General features: G+C 36.8%; 1 non-coding gene across 1 annotated transcript; it reads left to right on the forward strand.

Annotated features, from left to right (window-relative positions):
• Window positions 1-1,528: 1,528 nt before the first annotated feature.
• Window positions 1,529-1,602, forward strand: TRNAN-AUU (transfer RNA asparagine (anticodon AUU)). The gene has a single exon. It is a non-coding gene; the product is annotated as a tRNA-Asn (tRNA).
• The last annotated feature ends 4,838 nt before the right edge of the window (window positions 1,603-6,440 follow it).

A 6,440-nucleotide genomic window follows, 5' to 3' on the forward strand; every position in this document is an offset into this window, starting at 1 on the left:
TGAGCTTTTAGAAAGTGCGTATGTGGAAACAATACTTAGCCAACAAAGTTGTTTTTCTCTCAGGGTGTGTAAAAAGTTCAAGATGAATTTGCTATATCATCTAGCTAGAATCAAAATGGATTCTGTTATGCTTTCATATTATACTAGTGAATATGAGAACCCTTTGCTTATTGGATGTATACATAATATACGTACTATCCCGTAGTGCACACACATAACTGTTAGGCCTTCAGCAGGTTGCCTCTGTCACAGTATTCAACACATCTTATAAAACTCTCCAGATTATTGACTTTTTAAAGTTTTTCTAGGAAACGTTTTAGATGAATGCTTATTAGCCTTTGTCAGTATGCACTTTCGCAAAGTGTCTCTGTGGCGCAATCAGTTAGTGTGTACGGCTGTTAACTAAAAGGTTGGTGGTTCAATCCCACCCAGGGATGTAATTGATCTTGTTATCAGATTTTGGTGATCTTTAAGTAGACAAGTCAAAATTTCAAACCGCCTCTTATGGTGTAGGGTACCTGGCCTTCTCTGATGTAATCAGAGTTAGATTTGATTCATTGATTTTATAAAAACAGCTAGGAAGCACAATTTAGCAGTGGTTTGCAGAGAAAAAAAATATGCTGGCAGAAAAATCCAATTGAGTGATTAAACAGCTCTTCATTTTCTGGCTTTATTTTTATGCTAACAAATTTGTTCTCTGAAAAGTGTCCACAAAGCCAAGTCTCTGATTAACACCTTTGTAAGGATGGTTTTTCACCTATTACTAAATTATACTTGCTTCATTGGAAAGGCAGCAAGATGCATCCTCATTTCAATGTCTACTGAAATAATACAGGTTGACACCAGGAAACATTAACGCCACTGCATCCTTGCTGCTTTCTCATGTGGAAGTCTGTTTAATGTGAAAACAAGGTGATATCTAATTAGCACACAGGTAAGGAATTCCGAAAATCTTTATTTAAGGGTGAAGATGTTTCTCACAAAATTGTTGCCCCAATGCATCATTGAAATTCAAGCTGGAAAGATGATTTTAATATATCACTTGTACATTTTGTATTGCTCTTCTGGTGACAATGTAGTTTTTTTTTCAATTACCATTTTAATAACAGGGTAAAGAAAATTAAGTGGATTTTTGAAAGAAAACTATACTGTCAATATACTATTAAAACAAATTAAAATGGTAAAAGTTATTGTACTTTAAGTAAAAATAAAAGAGCAAAAATATCAATCCCAGTTTTGATTACTTAAATTAACAAAAAAAATGCATATAGCAAAGGATAGTTTCAATCTGCCTACCTCTGGGTTATGGGTCCAGCATGCTTCCATTGCAGTACTCTGCTGCACATGTAAGTGCAAGAGATCCTGAAGCACTCACTCATCATGGGAAAGTACCAATGTGTTTATTCGTTGGTTGATGGAAGAAACATCTTACAAAAACTCTCCAGATTATTGATTTTTTAATGTTTTTCTAGGAAACGTTCTAGATTTATGCTTATTAGCCTTTGTCAGTATGCACTTTTTGCAAAGTGTCTCTGTGGCGCAATCGGTTAGTGTGTTCGGCTATTAACCGAAAGGTTGGTGGTTCAATCCCACCCAGGGATGTAATTAAACTTGTGATCAGATTTTGGTGATATTTAAGTAGACAAGTCAAAATTTCAAACCCCCTCTTATGGTGTAGGGTACATGGCCTTCTCTGATGTAATCAGAGTTAGATTTGATTCAGTTATTTTATAAAAAAACAGCTAGGAAGCACAATTTAGCAGTGGGTTGCAGAGAAAAAAAAATATGCTGGCAGAAAAATCCAATCGAGTGATTAAACAGCTCTTCATTTTCTGGCTTTATTTTTATGCTAACAAATTTGTTCTCTGAAAAGTGTCCACAAAGCCAAGTCTCTGATTAACACCTTTGTAAGGATGGTTTTTCACCTATTACTAAATTAAACTTGCTTCATTGGAAAGGCAGCAAGATGCATCCTCATTTCAATGTCTACTGAAATAATACAAGTTGACACCAGGAAACATTAACGCCACTGCTTCCTTGCTGCTTTCTCATGTGGAAGTCTGTTTAATGTGAAAACAAGGTGATATCTAATTAGCACACAGGTAAGGAATTAAGAAAATCTTTATTTAAGGGTGAAGATGTTTCTCACAAATTTGTTGACCCAATGCATCATTGAAATTCAAGCTGGAAAGATGATTTTAATATATCACTTGTACATTTTATATTGCTCTTCTGATGACAATGTAGTTTGTTTTTGTCAATTACCATTTTAATAATAGGGTAAAGAAAATGAAGTGGATTTTTGAAAGAAAACAATACTGTCAATATACTATTAAAACAAATTAAAATGGTAAAAGTTATTGTACTTTAAGTAAAAATAAAAGAGCCAAAATATCAATCCCAGTTTTGGATTACTTTAATTAACAAAAAAAAATGCATATAGCAGAGGATAGTTTCAATCTGCCTACCTCTGGGTTATGGGCCCAGCATGCTTCCATTGCTGTACTCTGCTGCACATGTAAGTGCAAGAGATCCTGAAGCACTCACTCATCATGGGAAAGTACCAATGTGTTTCTTCGTTGGTTGATAGAAGAAACATCTTACAAAAACGCTCCAGATTATTGACTTTTTTAAGTTTTTCTAGGAAACGTTTTAGATGAATGCTTATTAGCCTTTGTCAGTATGGACTTTTGCAAAGTGTCTCTGTGGCGCAATCAGTTAGTATGTACGGCTATTAACCATAAGGTTGGTGGTTCAATCCCACCCAGGGACCTAATTGACCTTGTTATCAGATTTTGGTGATCTTTAAGTAGACAAGTCAAAATTTCAAACCCCCTGTTACGGTGTAGGGTACCTGGCCTTCTCTGATGTAATCAGAGTTAGATTTGATTCAGTGATTTTATAAAAACAGCTAGGAAGCACAATTTAGCAGTGGGTTGCAGAGAAAAAAAAATATGCTGGCAGTAAAATCCAATTGAGTGATTAAACAGCTCTTCATTTTCTGGCTTTATTTTTATGCTAACAAATTTGTTCTCTGAAAAGTGTCCACAAAGCCAAGTCTCTGATTAACACCTTTGTAAGGATGGTTTTTCACCTATTACTAAATTAAACTTGCTTCATTGGAAAGGCAGCAAGATGCATCCTCATTTCAATGTCTACTGAAATAATACAAGTTGACACCAGGAAACATTAACGCCACTGCATCCTTGCTGCTTTCTCATGTGGAAGTCTGTTTAATATGAAAACAAGGTGATATCTAATTAGCACACAGGTAAGGAATTAAGAAAATCTTTATTTAAGGGTGAAGATGTTTCTCACAAAATCGTTGCCCCAATGCATCATTGAAATTCAAGCTGGAAATATGATTTTAATATATCACTTGTACATTTTGTATTGCTCTTCTGGTGACAATGTAGTTTGTTTTTGTCAATTACCATTTTAATAATAGGGTAAAGAAAATGAAGTGGATTTTTGAAAGAAAACAATACTGTCAATATACTATTAAAACAAATTAAAATGGTAAAAGTTGTTGTACTTTAAGTAAAAATAAAAGAGCCAAAATATCAATCCCAGTTTTGGATTACTTTAATTAACAAAAAAAAATGCATATAGCAGAAGATAGTTTCAATCTGCCTACCTCTGGGTTATGGGCCCAGCATGCTTCCATTGCTGTACTCTGCTGCACATGTAAGTGCAAGAGATCCTGAAGCACTCACTCATCATGGGAAAGTACCAATGTGTTTCTTCGTTGGTTGATGGAAGAAACATCTTACAAAAACTCTCCAGATTATTGACTTTTTAAAGTTTTTCTAGGAAACGTTTTAGATGAATGCTTATTAGCCTTTGTCAGTATGTACTTTTGCAAAGTGTCTCTGTGGCGCAATCAGTTAGTATGTACGGCTATTAACCAAAAGGTTGGTGGTTCAATCCCACCCAGGGACCTAATTGACCTTGTTATCAGATTTTGGTGATCTTTAAGTAGACAAGTCAAAATTTCAAACCCCCTGTTATGGTGTAGGGTACCTGGCCTTCTCTGATGTAATCAGAGTTAGATTTGATTCAGTGATTTTATAAAAACATCTAGGAAGCACAATTTAGCAGTGGGTTGCAGAGAAAAAGAAATATGCTGGCAAAAAAATCAAATTGCGTGATTAAACAGCTCTTCATTTTCTGGCTTTATTTTTATGCTAACAAATTTGTTCTCTGAAAAGTGTCCACAAAGCCAAGTCTCTGATTAACACCTTTGTAGGGATGGTTTTTCACCTATTACTAAATTAAACTTGCTTCATTGGAAAGGCAGCAAGATGTATCCTCATTTCAATGTCTACTGAAATAATACAGGTTGACACCAGGAAACATTAACGCCACTGCATCCTTGCTGCTTTCTCATGTGGAAGTCTGTTTAATGTTAAAACAAGGTGATATCTAATTAGCACACAGGTAAGGAATTAAGAAAATCTTTATTTAAGGGTGAAGATGTTTCTCACAAAATTGTTGACCCAATGCATCATTGAAATTCAAGCTGGAAAGATGATTTTAATATATCACTTGTACATTTTGTATTGCTCTTCTGGTGACAATGTAGTTTGTTTTTGTCAATTACCATTTTAATAATAGGGTAAAGAAAATGAAGTGGATTTTTGAAAGAAAACAATACTGTCAATATACTATTAAAACAAATTAAAATGGTAAAAGTTATTGTACTTTAAGTAAAAATAAAAGAGACAAAATATCAATCCCAGTTTTGGATTACTTTAATTAACAAAAAAAAATGCATATAGCAGAGGATAGTTTCAATCTGCCTACCTCTGGGTTATGGGCCCAGCATGCTTCCATTGCAGTACTCTGCTGCACATGTAAGTGCAAGAGATCCTGAAGCACTCACTCATCATGGGAAAGTACCAATGTGTTTCTTCGTTGGTTGATGGAAGAAACATCTTACAAAAACTCTCCAGATTATTGACTTTTTAAAGTTTTTCTAGGAAACGTTTTAGATGAATGCTTATTAGCCTTTGTCAGTATGGACTTTTGCAAAGTGTCTCTGTGGCGCAATCAGTTAGTATGTACGGCTATTAACCATAAGGTTGGTGGTTCAATCCCACCCAGGGACCTAATTGACCTTGTTATCAGATTTTGGTGATCTTTAAGTAGACAAGTCAAAATTTCAAACCCCCTGTTATGGTGTAGGGTACCTGGCCTTCTCTGATGTAATCAGAGTTAGATTTGATTCAGTGATTTTATAAAAACAGCTAGAAAGCACAATTTAGCAGTGGGTTGCAGAGAAAAAAAATATGCTGGCAGAAAAATCCAATTGAGTGATTAAACAGCTCTTCATTTTCTGGCTTTATTTTTATGCTAACAAATTTGTTCTCTGAAAAGTGTCCACAAAGCCAAGTCTCTGATTAACACCTTTGTAAGGATGGTTTTTCACCTATTACTAAATTAAACTTGCTTCATTGGAAAGGCAGCAAGATGCATCCTCATTTCAATGGTAAGTCAACCTTCTTGCCCTATGTTCCCTGTCAACGGATGAAGACGCATCATTATCTACCGCAGTCATTTTGGCCCAATAGATATGCAAGAAGTTTAGATTCCCCTTTCTTTGCAGGTAAAGGAAGGAAAAGGAAGAGGTCTGTAGCCTCTTCAAGATCGCAGGACCAGAGATTGTCCTCTGCTTCTGCCAAATCCACTGCATGACACTGGGGCTTTCTTGCAGGAGCCCACACCAGTGGGGGCACGTCTAAAACTCTTCAGTCAGTTCTGGATTCATTCGGACCTGGACTCGTGGGTTTTACAAATAGTGTCCCAAGGGTACAAACTGGGGTTTCAAGACGTTCCCCCTCACCGATTGTTCAAATTGGCCTTAGTCAGCAGGGAGAAGGTTTTTATTCAAGCCTCTTCGTGGTCCCGAAGCCGGACGGCTCAGTCAGACCAATCTTAAATCTGAAATCCCTCAATTTCTTCCTAAAGAAATTCAATTTCAAGATGGAATTTCTCAGGGCAGTGATCTCCAGTCCGGAGGATGGAGATTTCATGGTTTTGGTAGACATAAAGGATGCCTACTTACATGTTCCCATTTAGCCACTGCCTCAAGCTACCTAAGGTTTGCAATTCAGGATTGTCATTACCAATTTCAGACATTGCCGTTTGGTCTGTCCACGGCTCCGAGGATTTTCACCAGGGTGATGGCGGAAATTATGGTTCTCCTTCGCAAGCAAGAAGTCACAATTATCCCGTACTTGGATGATCTCCTGATAAAGGCGAGATCCAGGGACCAGTTGGTGCAAAACATTGCACTCTCCCTGACAGTTCTTCAACAACATGGTTGGCTCCTAAACTTGCCAAAATCGCAGTTGGTCCCAATGACGCGGTTGTTGTTTTTGGGAGTCATACTGTTAGGCGCCGGGGTCCGCTTGATGGTCTGCGCGGCCCGGCGCCTA

The sequence above is a fragment of the Pseudophryne corroboree genome, unplaced genomic scaffold (genome assembly GCF_028390025.1).
Source record: "Pseudophryne corroboree isolate aPseCor3 unplaced genomic scaffold, aPseCor3.hap2 scaffold_1528, whole genome shotgun sequence".
Taxonomy (NCBI): Eukaryota; Metazoa; Chordata; class Amphibia; order Anura; family Myobatrachidae; genus Pseudophryne; species Pseudophryne corroboree.